The 19,498-nt window shown below is 34.2% G+C and overlaps 1 long non-coding RNA gene across 5 annotated transcripts in view; it reads left to right on the forward strand.

Moving 5' to 3' along the window:
* Nucleotides 1-19,498, forward strand: part of LOC140603374 (uncharacterized) — a 124,833-nt gene that overhangs the window by 8,029 nt on the left and 97,306 nt on the right. For 3 of the 5 annotated variants that reach the window (XR_012006349.1, XR_012006347.1, XR_012006350.1), the window contains exon 3: nucleotides 161-191. The exons of the other annotated variants lie outside the window; for them this stretch is intronic. This is a non-coding gene — a long non-coding RNA (uncharacterized lncRNA). The remainder of the gene's footprint in view (nucleotides 1-160; nucleotides 192-19,498) is intronic. 5 annotated transcript variants of the gene reach the window in all.

The following is a 19,498-nucleotide window of genomic DNA, read 5'->3' on the forward strand; positions in this document are numbered from 1 at the left end:
TATTTCAGCACCATTTTTTGAAAGGATTGTCTTTTCTTCATTGAGTTGCCTTTGCTCCCTTGTTAAGGGTCAACTTACTAAATTTGTGTGAAACTATTTTTAGGCTCTATATTCTGTTGCACTGATCTATGTGGTTTTTTTTTTTTTTCTTTTTTGCCAGGGTATGCTGTCTTGATTGACGTAGTTTTACAGTAAGTATTGGAATTGAGTAATGTGAGTCAGCTTTGTTCTTTTTAGTATTAGGCTGGCTATTCTAGATATCTGACTTTCATATAAACTTTAGAATAATTTTGTTGATATCTTCCAAAGAGCTTGTTGGATTGCAGTTATGCTGAATCTGTACATCAAGTTGAAAATAATTGGCCTAACAATAATTGAATCTTGCAATTCATGATATGTATGTCACTTATGCTTATATATATGTATTCCATACACACACATAAAACATAGAAAATTAAATCACAAGCAGTATTAATACAATAAGAATTTAAACTACTCCATATAGTTAAAAAAAAAAAAAGCAGAATGGCACAAAGTAACAGATCCTAAAGTGACACAACATAAAAATGACCTTTTACAGAAGATTATATCTTTAGATCAATAATTTCCAATTTATATAACACCTTATTTTAAGATTTTTTTAATTTTTTTTAATTTTTATTTATTTATAATAGTCACACACAGAGAGAGAGAGGCAGAGACACAGGCAGAGGGAGAAGCAGGCTCCACGCAGGGAGCCCGATGTGGGACTTGATCCCGGGATCCCAGGATCAGGCCCTGAGCTGAAGGCAGACACTTAACCACTGAGCCACCCCGGCGTCCCTGCACCTAATTTTTTTAAACACAGTCCTTTATATTCACTTTCTTTTTCCCATTTGCTTTGATGTACCATGCCACATATACTATTACAAAAAGTAATTTTTAAATTATAAGTCATCCCTCAGAAAGGAATCCTTTTTTTCCTTCTTCTTCTTTAAGTTCAAAAAACAGCACAGGGGATGATGGTGGAAGGGAGGGAAAACAGAATAGCAAGTTATCAGAGAGGGAGAAAAACCATGAGAGACTCTTAACTATAGAAAACTAACTAAGGGTTGCTGGAAGGGAGTGGGAGGGTGGATGGGATAATTGGTATTGGGCATTAAGAAAAGCATGTGATGTGATAAGCACTAGGTATTATATGCAACTGATGAATTATTGAACAATACATCTGAAACTAATGTATTGTTATATTGCCTAATTGAATTAAAAAATAATAATTTTAGAACTGGCTCTAAAGTCTAGAAATTGTCTGGTCCTGTGTAAGTTCGGGAAATAAGAAGAAAGGAATATGACCATTTCTAGAGAGAAAGCTAAAGACTTGCTAAATAAAAATATTTAATATCTCATTTAGAATCTCTAATAGTTAATAGGCAATAACCAGGAACCAATATAATTCAGACAAAGAAGTCTTAGAAGTTGAGTCTAAAACTTTATCTTTTCCTTTTTTTTTCCTTCTCATTTGTATCATTACTCAACTTTTATCTCAGGTAACCTTAATGTTAAATTCAAATTGCTAAAAAACTTTTGTGAATATCAATGTCTATTGTTTTTGTCTAACAAAAAAAGAAAAATGCCAGAAAATATAATTGAATTAACATGTAGGAAAATCAAAGTTTCAGTAGGGTAATGACTTAGATTCACATTTTTACGATACTGTGATGTTTCACAAAATCTAATTTATGAATATCACTAATAAATTTGTCTTCTCTTCATGCTTATGTTACATTTAGATATCTCACAATGTAATTGCCTGTCACTTTAGATTCATCTCCAGAGATTTTAATATATACTTAAAAACATATTGAATAAATTCTTTTTATGGATAGATCAGTTGCAAATATTCAACATTTTGTATGAATGAATAAGGCATACCATATCTGCATGCTAGATTTTACATTCCATGGGAGCCCATTGCATGACTTTAATAGAGAAGGGCACAAAATCACTTTGGGTACATTGTTTTCTTTTTTTTTTTAATTTAATTTAATTTTTTTTTCACTTTGGGTATATTGGTAGAGAGAAGGCAGTTATGGTTTTGCCAAATATCAAAAAGTCATTGATTGTCTTATTTTGCCCTTGGTGTAGGCAGAGTAACTGCATGGAGTGACCATGAGCATATACTGACAAAATCTTCCATGAATTAGCTGTTTCAGATTTACTATCTGCTAGTGGCTTACAATACCAACGTTTTTGTTTTGCTTTTTTGTTTGTTTTGCCTTTCAAATTAGTATTTGTCTTCACGGACTTAGCAAGTCTCACAGGAGACTGACTATACCAGAAAGCATTTGTATTGCCATTCCAGATGGAGTCACTTCCATGAAATGCATGAACTCCTTAGATAGAAGGCATTCCTGACCTGCATTAGCAAAAGGTCTCAGCTGGTTTAGCATTTGTATCAAGTCTGTATCTTCTCTCATGACACTCTTGGACTCTTTTCTTCACCTTTGATCTACAGATAGATGCTTACTTTTGTCAACTCCTACTTGGTTCATCTCTTTTTTATGAAGCATTTCACCCAAACTTGAACCATCTCATACTGAATATGTATTCACCCACACTGATTCTTCCCAGCATAGAAATAGTTGCTTCAAACTATAAAAACAGGGAAATACTTTTTAAATTAAGGCTTGGTACCTAAGGGATGATTCAGATGTACTGCCACTCCATCCTCCCCTTCTCCCTTGCCCCCATTTCAATTATCTTAAACCCAGAGAAGTCATTTTCCTCTCATCAAAATTATATCAGAAATAGACATCATCATGGGTACAAGGCCATATTAATATGCTAGGAATCTTGGACTGATCAAAATGTATCAGTTCATATTTATTAAATATATATTCAGATGGTACATCTATTAGTTTTTTCCCCTTAATTGTGTGGAAATGCTTTTGCTCAATTACTTTGGAACCTAAGATAATGCCCTTCTGTTAGTGAGCAGGGGGCAGAGATCCTAATCATCTTCTAATGGGTGGGATAGTTCTGAACAACAAAGAAATTTGGTGCTCAGAACAGCAACAATGCCATAGTTGGAGAACAATTTATTCCTGGCCAGATCCCATATATGTATCTACCATATTTTAATCAGAAGTTTCAAAATGAAATAACTTTTGCCTACTCTTACAATTAAAGTTTTCTGTCTCAATTAAGTACTTTTACATTTGTACTTGGAGGCCACCTGTTCTAATTAGAAAATTATTTCTGATACTCCATCTTCTGAATACTATTATTTGTAACCCAATTAGCTTGCACAAATCACAGTGCTCCAAGGTCACTGCTCTCATTTCAGACTGTCTGTAAAAACGACAAGATTAGCTCACACATCTTAAAACAGAGTTACTCACAATTAAAAATAATACCAAGACTTTCGCTTACTTTGTCTCCTTCCTGTGATCTGACCCTCTCATCATTTTTTTCCCCTGCAGTTAAAACTGCATCAGTATGAATAAAGCACTCTCAGAGGTTTGTGTTTTGTTTTTTGTTTTTTTGTTTTTTACTCTTTCCCATATCCAATACCTCAGCAGTTTACAAAAGCATGCCTAGAAAATTGCTGCCTGCCAGGCTGGGACTTGCAAGTCCTGCAGAACTTCAGCCATTCGCAGCATCACCGTATTTACAGCACCACAGTAGCAGCTGTCTTTGGTCCAGCTATGGAGACCACGGTTTTAGTATCTGGTTCCTTGCCAGCCAGACTCCTAATCTGGTGGTTTCCTGTTTCATTTTGTTTAGTAAAACCTCAGGTGCCTCTTTTACTGAGCCAATAGAAGCCATAGGGTAATTATACATTTTGCTTACTTCATACTTTAGGGTGGGTATGTGTGTTTAACCAATTGGCCAAAGTACCAAAGAGCCTCCAGTCAAAAGACATACCACACTTTTACAGCTGTTTTTCCTAGTTCTCCAGCTATGTAGCTTTTGCTATCTGGTACCAAGTTTGGTGAAAAATATGATTGGCCCTGTTTTTCCTGGGATCATATCCTCTGGTTGTTTTCTATCTTCCCAAATCAGTATACCAGGAGTGCAATGCTGTGCATTAAACTTAATTTAGGCATCAATCTGCAGGACTTGCGTTATGAGGATGGTACCAGAAAGATGTCCAAAGGCTCAGTCAGATGACACGGGTCCTTTAAAATACACAACAAAATTGTTACTCAGAGCCTGAAAAACAAAAGCAGCCGCAGTCCAAAGGACAAGTTACTGTGACTTTCAAATCCCTGCAACAGTGCTCAGGGCCACCCTTGTAGTGCATTACTCCTTTTGCAGAGCAACTCTCTGACGTTTTTTATGGTGACAGGATATATTTCTAGATTCAAGTGAAATTTTTGCTTTCCAACCAAAATCCAACCAAAAGCTCATCTGCCAACAGCTTGAGTATTTTCAACTACTCACAAATCAGTTATATTCCCTAGTGTTTATTGTAAGTGAATCAAAGGTGGTTTTCCCAGGTGTACCATCTTTTCGTTATTCCAGGCTTTAGGCTTCCTTAAAGTCTATTCTTAAAGGTTGTTGGCTAAAGTTTCTAATTTCTAACTATCATTGAAAGGAAATTTCTTTTTATTTTTTTTAAACCACCAGCGGTTTTTTTTTTTTTTAATTTTTATTTATTTATGATAGTCACAGAGAGGGAGAGAGAGAGAGAGAGAGAGAGAGAGAGAGGCAGAGACACAGGCAGAGGGAGAAGCAGGCTCCATGCACCGGGAGCCTGACGTGGGACATGATCCCGGGTCTCCAGGATGGCGCCCTGGGCCAAAAGCAGACGCCAAACTGCTGCGCCACCCAGGGATCCCAAAAGGAAATTTCAATGGTAATTATATTCATAGTATCATTGATAGCTTTTAAAAGAGCATTACCAAAATAAAAATAATTATTGCTATACAGCACATAAATGTTACCAATTATGATATATGGCTCAGTGTGAAATGGACATTGGAGATTATGCTCTTTGAAAGTATATGTGGCACAGATACACATGTGAGATTTCTCTATAATCAAATTAGACCATTGGTAATGGGCATGTTGAACAAGATCCAAACCAAGTGAACCTCTAGAAAGAAATACCATCTGTAATATCTATAGTTTGAGACTCTTAAGTTTTCAAGTAACTATAACTGAAGTGCTATTGGACCCAAGTGGTCTTTGTAAGAAAAATTTTAGCTATATTTCTAGGTGTCTTTGAAGACACAAATTGTTTAAAAGTTGAAGTATTGGGCAGCCCTGGTGGCTCAGCGGTTTAGTGCCGCCTTTGGCCTGGGATGTGATCCTGGAGACCCGGGATCGAGTCCCGCATCGGGCTCCCTGTGTGGAGCCTGCTTTTCCCTCTGCCTGTGTCTCTGCCTCTCTCTCTCTCTGTGTCTGTAATGAATAAATAAATAAAATCTTAAAATAAAAAAGTTGAAGTATTCTTTCTGGTTGGACAACAATGTTGCTAGCATTTTCTGAACTTCCTGTTAGAATATCAGCCCTATCTCCTATTGATCTGGCAACCTTAATCTTACTTCCCTTCAGCCACCTACTCAGAATGGTTCCATCCAAAACTGTTGCCTCAAATTGTATTATTCTACTCCCAGCCTATAATGTCAAACATCTACTCTGCTTTCTTATATAATATTAGGTCATAAAGTTGTTCATTTGGGGTACGTTAGTTAGTTCTTCTCTAGGAAGTCTTCATTTATTTTTATTTAAAATTCTGCCCTCACATATATAATTATTATAGAAATTGTAAAATGGACATTCTGAGCCCATTTGTTATAAAATTTCTCTTACAGACACAAATGAAAATTTAAGTTATCCAGTGAAGTTTTACTGTTTAAAGTTTCTCAGAAGTTAGTAGGAAAAAAAAATGAAGAACTTGCATGTTTTCATACGACTCATAATGAAAATGGTAGTTTTCTATGTCTTTTTTATTGTTTTAACTCTCAAGAAATATACCTACCTTTTGGATGAGTAGACTCCTAAAGTGTTGGATGAGCTCATATTCTGGGTTCCTACAAATATTTATTGCTGTGTAACAGTCATTCCAAAGCATAACTATTTTATTTGCTTTCAATTCTGTGAGTTGACTGGATGATTCTTCTGGTAGACTTGTGTTGGTTTAGTCATGCCTGTGTATTTGGTTGGGGGTTAGGCTGGGCCGAAAGGTCTAAAAATGCCTCTTTCATATTCAGTGTTTCTCCTCATGGCCTTTTTCTCTCTCTCCATATGGCTAGCTTGGGTATTTTTATAGGAAGATGAGTGCTCAGGCTTCTGGGATGGTTACTGGCTTCCAAGACAAAAGACAGATAGACCTCTTAAGAGTCAGGCGTGGAAATGAAACAGCATCACTTCAGCTTACTCAGTTGATCAAAGCAAAAAAAAAATAAATAAAATCAGATTTTATTTATTTATTCATAAGAGACACAGAGAGAGGCAGAGACATAAACAGAGGGAGAAGCAGACTCCTGGGATGGTGACTGGCTTCCAAGACAAAAGACAGATAGACCTCTTAAGAGTCAGGCGTGGAAATGAAACAGCATCACTTCAGCTTACTCAGTTGATCAAAGCAAAAAAAAATAAATAAATAAAATCAGATTTTATTTATTTATTCATAAGAGACACAGAGAGAGGCAGAGACATAAACAGAGGGAGAAGCAGACTCCCTTTGGGGTGCTGATGTGGGACTCAATCCCAGGACCCCAGGATTATGACCTGAGCCAAACGCAGACCTTCAACCAGTGAGCCACCCTGATGCCCCTGATCAAACCAAATTTTAAAGCTATCACAGAGTCAAGAGAAAAAGAAATGGACTGTATCTATCAATGGGTAGAACTGCATACATTTAGAAGGAGAAGAAGATTTGATGATAATCATCTATGGAGGCTGTCTATTACAAGGCAGTTGAAAGTTTGGTATATAATGGATCAATAAATGGCCTTTCCAATGAATGGACTAAAGTTTTTGATGATTTTGATCAATTAGGCAATTGATACATTGTGCAATAGTAGGTCAATTGCTGAGAGGAGGAAAAAATGGTATTAAGCAATTCATTAATCCACTTCTTCTAAGAAAGAGAAAGGCAGTCTCCCCTTTCAGCAGCTGACCTGATACTATCAGTCAGGCCTTAGTGTTGGTAGGAGGGGCTTGGCATGCATAGCTAGGACTTTGTATTCTCTGGAAACCAGAAAATTTTACCAAATATCTTCATCAGACAAGGCCACTCCTTTACTATGAAGAATCAAGAAAAAAAACAAGACCACTCCATAATCATATCTGAACAGGGTCAAAGACATAAATATTGTCCAAACCAACAAAAGGATAATACATCCTCCTAACATGGTTGTTATGAGCCATTGCTGCTGTTTTATTAATTACATCTTACCTTTTTCTATGTAAGATGTATTACAACAACCAATCATAGAATTAATCCTACTTCCCAATGGTATCAAATCTAGAGTAAAGCCCAGCAAAACCTTGTTTCCTTTGATCTTCTCCAAAGTCACCCAGTGCAGTCCTAAATACTGTGTCGTTTCTAACACCCTCTTACTGAGATGACCATGGTTCTCCAGAATGGGTGTTTTCCCTCTCTGCCATGAGTCATAAAAACTATTTGTTTAACTACGGGTGTGTTCCTGGTGGTCTTTGACAATTAGGTCCTGACTATTCAACAGGAACAGAAGATCACAAACACCTATTATGCATCTAAGCAATGGTAGGCATTAAAGATGCTGTAGACAATGTACTTTGTATTTTCTTTTTTTTTTTTTTTTTTTTTTTTTTTTGTACTTCGTATTTTCAAGAAGCTTATAGTTGCATGGGATGGAGAACAGGAAAATGAGCAATTTCACTATAGCATGATACAAGCCTTAATAAGAGTTTTTAAGAAAGGCTCCTAAATACTGTCAAGTGTCAATAAGAAAGTTACACGGTTAAACAAAAGTACTGAAATGATAAATTCCGGTTTTAAATATACTAATTGATTTTTTCATCCCATCAACATTCTTACAGATTCAACCTTGGGATACTAAGGGAGTAGGTGGAGATTAGTGGCGTGGGTGTCTCATGTTTCTCTACATAATTATACATCTGTCTGGTTACATTGTGTCTGAGGATTTACTTTTCTTATAATTAGGGTTTGTATTATGAAGTGGTGTTTATTTTGTTCTCCTTGACTATGTTTGATAATAGAATAGTTTGTGTTACTCAATGTTTAGTTCTAGCTTATTGTGTCAGTAGCACCTCCTGAGTCATTCTTATTGGTTTTTTAATTAATCAAGATTTAGAAAGCATGAATAGATTTAAATTGTCAGCCTAAGGTTGTTGTTGTTGTTGTTGTTGTTTTTTTCTGTTGTGGATGTTGCTTCCTTCTTAGAACTGTGTCCTGTATTTATTTCCCTTTTAAAAAGATGCTGGTTTGTACTGATTGATTTTTTTTTTTTTTTTTTTGCTGATGTTAGCGTTCAATATAAAAAAAAAAAAATCTATCCTAACTAAAGTTCCGTTTAATTGCTCATCTCCACACTTTTATGGTGTGTGTGTGTGTGTGTGTGTGTGTGCATGCATGTGCGTGTATACCCAATGGTTATGGTATGTAGCATATACTACCTTAAAACTTATACCTGGAGTCATTTAGATTTTTTAATTCTTTTAAGAAAATGGTGACAAAACTCACTGCAGTTTAAAATGCTTTACTCGCATATATTGGAATTTTAAAAGCTCTCCTAATCAAAGGTAACCATTCGTTGCCATGCTAATATGCATCAACAGTGCAATTTTATAATTCACCACCATCTTTCCTATTTAATCCTATTTTTTCCTAGTAAGAAAACTAAATATACTGAATAGTAAGCCTATAGGCAGGTGTTCATGCATGTATACATGTTCTGTGTAGAAGAAATAGAAGTGAATTTCTGATTAGAATAAGGTGCAGAATTCTGGAATACTTTTTCTCCTTTTAAAATGAATATTAGAAGTTTGGCTATAGAGTAGCTTAGAAATAAACTTAGCCACCAAAAAATATTCTGTGGATGAGATAATAAAATGTGATGGCATACTAATTAATTAATTTTTAATTGATTTATTCAGTATTGTAAGGAGCCAACCATGTACCACCGATATAGTATAAGTGAATCACACAAGACTTTTTGCTCTTCAAGAGTTCAAAATTCCATAGAGAAGGACAAGTGTATCACCTACCACATGGTATTGTGTTAACTTCTATAAAGAGTTATACACGGAGGCTAAAACTGTGTAATATTATCTAGTATAAATTTGGGAAAAGTGAAAGGTGAGAAGGAATTAGTTATATATGCAAAGGGAGGTAGGCATTTCAGGTAGAATAAACAAGTATGCAGATTATGGAGATGAGAAAAAGGATATATTTAGGAAATTTAAACACTTGGGTATGACTGGAGCCCAGGGAATATAAGGTAGGAACATATTTATAGGACAAATGATGGGAAACTTTTATTTATGCTAAGTTTATACTTACTAAAGGAAGGGTACTAAAGTTTTTCAGTCAAGGAGATGACATAACTGTACCCGGATTTTTAAAAATAGGTTTGGTGTAGGATGAGAGCTCCAAGAACAGGCATAGGAAGGCCTCGTTAAATAGCCATGATTATAACGTAGCAGAGAAACAATATGGATCTTGAACAAGGCAGGACAAGTATGAATGGAGAAAAAGAATTGGGTCACAAATTTAGAAGGAAAATTGATAGGATTTAGAAACCACTTGGATAGAGTAGGTGAGGAAGGGGATGGTTCATTTTTTTGGCTTAATGAGATGAATGATCACATGATTTATAAAATAAGAAATCATGATGTAGAGAGCAGAATGAGAAAATCAGTTTGGACACAAGTTTATATTCAGTCCACGATGCTATGGAGTGATCCATAGTGAAGATCCAGTTAGCAGTTGAAAATGTTCACCTGAACTTCAGCAAAAAGTCTTTTGTCAGACTTCTATTTTATCTAAAGACGTGAAGTTGTGACAGAGCTCAGCGTGACCTTATCAACTAGCATTCTTTGATTCCTTTACCTCCATTAGATTATTGGTTCTCAATTGTGTGTTTCTCTTTTATAGCAGTAGCCATTCTGCTCTTCAGATATCCATTTACTTGTATTAAATTGGTAGGTTTAATTGTTGTTGTTTGTTTTGATCACAGACATTTGATAAATAGATGTTAAATTTCCTCTGTCCCTCTTCCTTCCATCCTTCCCTCTCTTCCTTTCTTCCTTTTCCTCTTCTTTTTTCCTTTCTTTTCATCCTTCCTTCCTCCCTCTTTTCCTACTTTCCTTCCTTTTCTTCCCCTTTCCTCCTACTTCCTTCCTTCATTGTTATTTTTTCAGTTATTTATAGAACATCTACTATATGACAGTGTTAATTTAACTATATAGTGGTCAACATCACAGTTCTTGATCCTGTAGAGATTTTACTCTGGTGAGGGAAAGAGGAACTAAACCAGTGATTTGAAATTCATAATTAATCTAAATTGCTAAAAAATCAAAATAGTTACATATTCCATGAAGGAAGTTAAAGGGTAAAGAATTTATATATAGTCTTTACTGCTATATATTGAGGCTTCCATTCAAGACTATCTGATATGTAAGTAAGCATTTAATAAATATATATTAAATTAAATAAAAATAAATTCAACAAGAGATGAATAGTGAAAACTAGAACTCAGGTTTGCTAACTTTTAGTTCAGTAAAGTTCCGATCATAGCTTGAATTATAAAGCAAAAAGAACAAAAACAAACAAACAAAAACCCAAAACAAAAAACCTTAGTTTTTGTACTCTGAAGTCAAGGCTAACCTCAACAGTCATATCAGTGCTTTGGATGCAGGAATTCATTGAGATTTCTTTTAAAACTTCCAGGCAAATTTTGCTTTTTATATATATCTATATATCTCACACCATCCCTTCCATGTAGAGCACATTCAGATGGTTTCAAAAGAGCCTGTGCAAGTAACTCCCTCTCATTTAACCCTGATTTACTTCTTCATGTAACTTCTAACAAATTGGCTTTTTCTTAATTATTAACTTTTTTTTTCTCCAATTCAGTTTTATCCCAACTAAAATGCAAAATTTAGAAGTACAGAAATTTTATACATCTTCTAGCTCTTGGATTGCTGGCTTGTAATATTCTAAATAAATTATAGTTGAGTGAATAAATAAATGATTATGAATCATAATTTAAAATTCTCATAAATGTTTTAGGGATTCTTGAATTAACAACAACAACAACAACACAAAAGCCTTATCTGTGCTGTATTATTTTACTCCCTGAGAACTTCTTGTGGTTTTCAAACCACGATTTTTTTCAAGGAAGTAAACTTATGCCACGTTGACAACCTTCTAGTGTTGTAGTGTTAGAGTGGCAGATTCAGGGATAAACTTTAAATTCCTTTAAGAACACTTTTATTTACATATGAATATTTTATTTTGTCAAGGTCTCACTTTGGTATCTGACTGAATAGTGTAGGCACATTTTCAGTTTGAAATCTAGAATTAATATTTAATGTTCCTCAGGCAGTATTTCTTTACAATAAACATATATTCATGATCCATCTTTTCCCCTTGCTTTATTCCTTTCAAAACAGAACATCTATATTTTACAGTTTCAGATTCACAATACAGTGCCTTTAACAACATTTTCCTTTTCCCAAGCTCTTTTCCAAGAGAAAATTTGATCTAAAGACTGTTATTCAGAACTCTCTAGGACCTCTTTGGGTGGCAAATCATGTATTTAGCTCAATTCTGAGATCCTTGATTTGTTTTAAAAACAGATTTTAAAATCCCATGGCCATATATATTTGAAATCTGTAGACAGTTTCTGCTTTTATGAGTTTTCAAATATTTTCTTACTGTAATATGATTAACTGCCTTTGATATTGTTTTACAACCTGTCTACAGGGATTGCTGATTATATTCTTTTGCAAACCTTGAATGTTAAAAAAAAAAAAAAATCACAGGAACTTCTTAGTAGTTTGATGAGTGTATGCCTGTTCTGCTTGGGTTGGCTCTGAGAGCTTGGGGCTTTTGTGTAAATTAGTAAGGCCAGCCAAGGGTCTGGAAAAAATTGCAAAGTTTATTTTATCACCATAGTTTTAATCATTTTTGAATATTATATGAAGTTTTCTTCTTTAATAATTAATTCCAAATTCTCTCCTTTTCCAATTCACTAATAAAAATTTCCCAAATTACTTTGTGCTATTCATTTTATGCTTTGTAACTAACATAATTTATCTATAGAATATTTTTATAGAAACAATTTCTAATAGTTACTAATGGTAGTATATTCAGTGGCTGCCAATTTCATACATTTAGTTTAGTGTCAAAATGAAAGCATGAGGTAACAATTTCTTTTTTCTTTTTTTGTGTTTTCTCATATGAGATCCCAGAATGTGTTGGGAAATGTCTCTGTGTCCATCTTGTGATTTGACTAGAGTACAGTTCTTTTTTTTTTTAATTTCAAAAAAAGATTTTATTTGTTTATTCATGAGAGACAAAGGGAGGCAGAGGGAAAGGCAGCTCCCCACAGAGCAGGGAGCCTGATGCAGGGCTTAATCCCAGGACCCTGGGATCACAGCCTGAGCCAAAGGTAGACTCCCAGCCAACTGAGCCACTCAGGTGCCCCTTCAGTACAGTTCTTATTGAAGGTCTGTGATGATTGCAGTTGACTAGGGAAAAAATAGAAATTCATTTAATATCTACTTTTCGTAAAGTTAGATGGCAGATTTGTTGCAAAGGGAAAGAATTAATACAACTGAGCAGCATATATATCATCCTACTTCCAAGCATCTTGGCAACCTGAATTCAACCCCTTTGGTAAATCTTCTAACAGGTCACTGGCAAGACATAATTATGCCACATTCAATAAATAAGGCAGCAACAATGAGTACAAGCTTAAAAGTTAGACAGACATGGAGGTAAAGTCTGGCTCATGCAGAGCTAATATGTTGACATTTGTTAACTTGCTAACTTATTTAGTGTGGCCCCTGAGAAAGCTGGGGAATCTGGAGAAGGGAGTGAGGACTTTAATAGCATTTTCCATTTCTCTCTGACTCACTATTAAGAGTAATCAAATTAAGCAACCATTTTTGCTAGACTTATGAGGAACAGTATATTTATTGCCAGTGAAGAAGTTAAATTAGCTCATCAGCAAACTAATTCCTGCACACCTATTATTCCATCCTGGTTACCACAGCATGATATTCCTGTTGGATGCCTGGCTAGTGTTGGGTATAATTATGATGGGATTGATTGGTGCTTCTTTGACCAAAAGTAAGATGCTGCCAAAGTCCCACTCTACTTATTTCCTCCTTGCAACATGGGGAGTCAGATATGTTCTCCCATTCTCATCTGACCATGCAGGTTGGATATATTAACAGCTGAATCATAGTATCAAGAGTTGTATCTGCTCTTCAGTGGTTCATCTTCAGAATTGCTATATCAGATGGTTTGTGTGTTGATCTAGACTTACTTATATTGCAGAGGTTCCACAACCAAATTGAAGCCAATTTCTTATTGGTTGAAATGTTCCTATTGTTTAGTATATTGTATCATAAAATGTAGCTGTTCTTTTTATCACTTGTTCCTCCCATCTCCTATATATTCCCATGATACCTTGCCATGGGTAATGCTGACTGCATTTTTAAAAGCTAAAAGGCTTATACAATATCCTCTGGTAGAAATTGCCCACTGATGCTACCACTAAATTTAAACTATAGAAATGAATTTTCAAATGTATAAGGAACTAAAAATTCAACCATACTATCATATAATATTTAACCCAAATATTTAAACAAAATAAAGAAAAAATAAGTAGTATAATCATATTCCCTCAAAATACTGGCCTTATTGTAAGTTATCTTAATAACTTTGTGTCATTTCACTGTATGAAACTGTTGAAGAATAGATAGCAATTTTAAGAAAAGACCTGAAAAATTATTTGCTTAGAATGTTTTGACATAGACTTTTTATTGAATAAGAAATTGCTTATTTTTCATAGTAGGAACCCACTCTTGGCTCATAATAGCTATTAAATATGTTTATTTTATAATTGAATCAGTGAAAAATCTAACCTTTTCAATTAAAGAACTAAGTATCAAGAGAACTTCATAATTTCTTAACACTCACCAGAAATATAGTGTGTGTGTGTGTGTGTAACTTATTGGTACATGCATTATATACTAGCCTTAATTATTGCTTCGGATGTAACTCAAGAATAGTTGATTCAGTTTAGGTTCAATAACTTCAAAAATAAGGGATCTTGATATTCAAAAAATCTACAGATTTACTACATGTTTATCACTTAAAAAATTGGAATGTGAAACTTAGGTTAAAATTTGGAGCAACCATGAGAATATTTCCAGGTATAATATATTAGAGAAACAGCGATGAAAACAATGATACTAGAGAACAATGTTGACATGAAAAGCAATAAAAATGTATTAACCCATTTAAAGCAGTAACATCTCTAGCAAGAAAATAATGGAAATAATCTTTCTCTTATTATAAAAAAGCATTTTCCTATATAAAAACAATTTCTGTAATCACATGATACATATATTAAATTATACAAAAAATATTTGCATTAAGTGGAAAAATTTTTTTAATTTTGCCATTTTGGTTTAAACTTTATGGATAATGGGTGGTATAATCAATCAAATCAATCAAAACATAATTAGTAGGAAGGTACTGTTATTTGAAGCCTTAATATCTATGAGTAATGGTGATTCTTGTGTTTAATTTATTTTCAATTTTATAGTTTCCTTTATTCTCAATAAATGTGTAAATTCCTGAAGAAAATGGATGTGCCTTTTCTATATCATAGTATCTAGTTTAGGGTTTAGTTTATATTCTATGTTTGAAATAGTTTTTATTTGGTATCCATAGTAAATACTTGAAACAAGCTCTTCCCCACTCCTCACCTACTTCTTTCTCTGTTGCATCAATTTTCTAACCTGGGTAAAATGTACTTGGAGTTATTGCAATTTGATTGACCCTAACATTTTGTTTTCTATAAATTGCCTTTTGTAGGTTCATTGTGTTTTTAAGACTGCATGTTTTCCCATCACTCCCTCTCTCCAAATTAAATGGCTTATAAGTGTTTTTTTTTTTAAATTTTATTTATTTATGATAGTCATACAGAGAGAAAGAGAGAGAGGCAGAGACACAGGCAGAGGGAGAAGCAGGCTCCATGCACCGGGAGCCTGACGTGGGATTCGATCCCGAGTCTCCAGGATCGCGCCCTGGGCCAAAGGCAGGCGCCAAACCGCTGCGCCACCCAGGGATCCCTAAGTGTTTTTAATTAAATGCTACTATTTTGAAATAAAGAGGGATCCTGAATGTCCATAGATTAAAAAAATGTGAGAAAACAAAATTAATAGGTACAGTTGAACTTTGAATAATGTAGTGGTTAGGAGAGCCAAGCCCTGCACAGTTGAAAATCTGCATACAACTTTTGAACAGCCCAAAATCCTATAAGAAAAGCTTACTGTCGACAGGAAGCCTTACCAATAACAGAGATAGTCAACTGACAAATATTTTGTATGTGATATGTATTACATACTGTATTCTCATAATAGTGTAAGCCAGACACAAAAATGTTACTAGAAAAATCAAAAGTTAAAATGCATTTAAAGTACTGTACTAAAGTTACTGAAAAAATCTGTGTATAAGAGTACCTGTGCAGTTCAAACCTGTGTTGTTCAAGGGTCAGTTATTTGCTTCCTGAATTCACCAATCCACGAATCCTTTTTAGAAGATTATCTTTCTTGCTTCTATAAACTTTGTCTAGAGCTCCATGGCTTCTTCTGGGGTTATATTGTTACTAAATATGTAGAGGTGGGTAAAAGTGGGTAGTTAAATTTCTTGACAGTTTTGTACAGATAGTAGACATTTAACAGTAGAATCACTCATAAATATTGTTTCAACATGGTACTACCTCATTATGCTAGGTAATATTTTAAAATTTGTATTTCATGGTCTTAACTTTGTATATATTAATAAAAACATGTAACCTTAGCAAAATTGTTTTGTATATATAATGGACAAGATAGGATGCCTACATAACCACAGCTTGTGAAGGTTAATTGCATTTAACTATATTAGTAAAAGTTATTAGCTGAAAAAATCAGTGCTAGAAAATCTTGGGATTTGCTTGCATTGATATATCTTGAGATTAGAAAAACAGTTCTAACTTTGGTTAGGATCATACAAAAGAGAAGAAATATAAATTCAGTAGAAATGATAGTTTTACCTACATTTATGTCAGCTCAACAACAAATAGTTATAAATCCTACTTGTCCAAAGCAATTTAATTCAAATGGAATATTGCCAGATCGTCTATCAGGGAGGCCAAAAAATAAAAAATAAAAAATAAAAAAAAAAATCTAAGAACAAAGGAAGAAGGCCATGAAAGCAAAGAATCTTTCTGACATAGATATAAGAAAAGAATAAAGGGTCATCTTTCCAAAATTGTCAGAGATACAAAACTGAAGGCAAAAAATGAGGATGAATTATTATATAAAGGAGAAGAGTCACAGGCATATTTAATAAAATATCATAAAGTTGTTGAAAGCAAAGCAGCCCTCTTGACATTAGAGGAACATTTGTATTATCTGCACTAGAGCATTCCATTTAGGCAAATTGTCTCATACCCTTGTCTGTTCCTTGATACATCTCTTTCTCTTTTAGTCCCTGCTGCATGTGCTCCTTTTAACTTGCAGTGATTGTCTGATACTTTGATATTTTCAAAATATTTTTTGTATAAAGTCTTCCTTAGAGGAAAATATGATTCAAAAAATCAAATTATGAGAAAGAAAACCAGATTTTTAAGATATATTACTTTAATAGATAATAAGGTAGAAACGATTAGGTCAGGTGAAAAAAACTCTATATACTATTATTTGGGATATTACAGGTGAAAACAAAGTAATACAAGGACAGAGAAGTATACACCTAAGCCTGGAGTCAAAGAGATGTTCCACAAGAGGTGTTACTTGGGCTGAGAATTGAGAAGATATTATATTTTTAAAGTAATATAACTAAAATCTATCATGATTTGTATGATAATACTTAAATGTCATAAATGAATCTTTAATAAGTCTAAAATAGGTCATAATTTCTTTCTAAGAATGCCTTCATTCCCTTTACAGTTGCTTTGGCCAAAAGCTGGACAGAATCTATATCCTTGCTTTTGCTTCCCTGCCACATTCTACCATCACATCTAATCCTAGAGAAAATCTTATTTCTTTAGTCTCTAAAATATATCTGCAATTCATCTGTTTCTCTTATCTTAACTTTTAAGATATCTGCTCAAAATGCCATGATTCTGACCTGAGCTACTACTACAGTATTCTTGCTGAAAAATCTGATTTTATTTCTCTTCTTTTTAATTTGTTCTCTATTCAGCAGCCAGCAGAGGTATCTTTAAAATATAAATCAAAGCATATGATTCCTTTTATCACAATTAGAAAAACACTTAAACTCTTCCCCATGCAATAAGGCTCTACAAGAGCTGGACCCACCACCTCTCCAAAGTTCATCTTTGTATACTAGTCTTCTCTTTGTTCACAGTTCCTCTGGCCTTTTCATAGCTCAGACATATCAAAACTTATTCTCACTTAGGTTTGACTTCTTATGCCTTGAATGTTGTGCTTCCAAATCTTCACATAGCTGCCTCTTTGTTTCATTCAAGTATCCACTGAGATATATCTACTGCTTAGAGGACTTGCATCTGCACCATAGTTAAAGTAATCTTCAGAGCTGACATGGGCTGAGCAATTAGTTTTACTTATTTTATTTTTGTAAAATCTCTTCCTTTTTTCTTATTGATGGTAGTGGATATATGACTACATACCTTTGACAAAACTGGTATAACTGTGCATATCAAATAGTGCATTTTAATATTTGAGGTACCTAAATTATGAATTAATTAATTAAAAAACTTTCCTATGGAAAGTTCTTGGAGTAATTTCATGAAGGGGCTAACCTATTTTATTTTATTTTATTTTATTTTATTTATTTTATTTTATTTTATTTTATTTTATTTTATTTATTTTATTTTCTTTCTTTTCTTCTTTCTTTCTTTCTTTCTTCTTTCTTTCTTTCTTCTTTCTTTTTCTTTTCTTTTCTTTTCTTTTCTTTTCTTTTCTTTTCTTTTCTTTTCTTTTCTTTCTTTTTTTTTACTTTGGAAAGACTGTTTTGAAGCTGAGTGGAGAATGAAGGAGTGGCTGGAATGGTGACAGAACTGATGACTAGGAGATCAGTGAAAGCAGAGATGTTGAAGGCTTGTATTGGTGGAAATCCAAGAGAGAGAGAGAAGTGAACTGATAGAGTATGTGTTTTGGTGGTTCAGTACCAGGAAATGTTAATGAATAAAATATGTGTAAGCAGTTATATAAAGGAAGGCTTCAAGAATGCTTATTTTTTTCCCTTTGTTCCATCTTTTGCATTTCTCTATATTGTTTGCTATATCTTTTTCCAACAGCTATAATTTGTTGGCAAGGAGAAAAAGGAAGGATATGAAATAGCCCTGGCATAACATTTGGCATTGTATTCCACTCTGTGCTTTAAACCAACAAATATATTTACTTTTTCCCTCTGGTTCTTTCTGAGAACTTGCTTCTACTTTGAAGGTACCAGGATGAATTAATTGAACACATAGAATCAGACTTGGCTTTCATGGGTCTCTCACTTTAGTTTGGTATGGCTATTGATGATTAATGAATATAAATGCTCTCTAGTTTAAGGTGTCTATTGATTTTTTTTTTTAATTAGAAAATTCTAAAAAAAAAAAAAAAAAAAGAAAATTCTACCTAGAGTGCTTTGAAGTATTTTCAAATCATCCATATTCTCCTTGTGATTTTTCTTATTAGCTCTTGGTTTGATGGGTGAAATGATAGTTACCATGCAATTTACATTGTTTGTCTTCTCTGTTTGATATCACTCTAACATGTGTGTGTGTAAGAGAGAAAGAGACAGAGAGAGAGAGGCAGAGACACAGGCAAAGGGAGAAGCAGGCTCCATGCAGGGAGCCTGATGTGGGACTCAATCCCAGGTCTCCAGGATCACATCCTGGGCTGAAGGTGGCGCTGAACCACTGAGACCCACCCTCCACCCCCACCCCCACCCCCACCCCCCCCCCCACCCCCCCCCCGCCGGGCTGCCTGAAGGTTTTCATTGTTGATCCTTCTCTGTTGTGTGGATGAAAATCATTCCACAGCCTCTCTTTCATAGCTAGAGTCCCCCAAAACTCACTCCAAATACACAAAGAAATGATCTCAGATTTTTATTTGTCTTACATTAATATCAAAAGTAGCTTCATAATGTTTAGGAGTAATTTCATGTGACACATGGTGCTTTTATGGGTTGAAAATTTCTACTCATCATCACTTTCAGTATCTCAATTTTCATCCAGCTAGTATTGTCTTTTTTCCATTTCCATATTTACTGACTGATACATATTGAGTCTGTTGT

This window comes from Canis lupus, chromosome 14 (genome assembly GCF_048164855.1).
Source record: "Canis lupus baileyi chromosome 14, mCanLup2.hap1, whole genome shotgun sequence".
NCBI classification, from domain to species: Eukaryota; Metazoa; Chordata; class Mammalia; order Carnivora; family Canidae; genus Canis; species Canis lupus.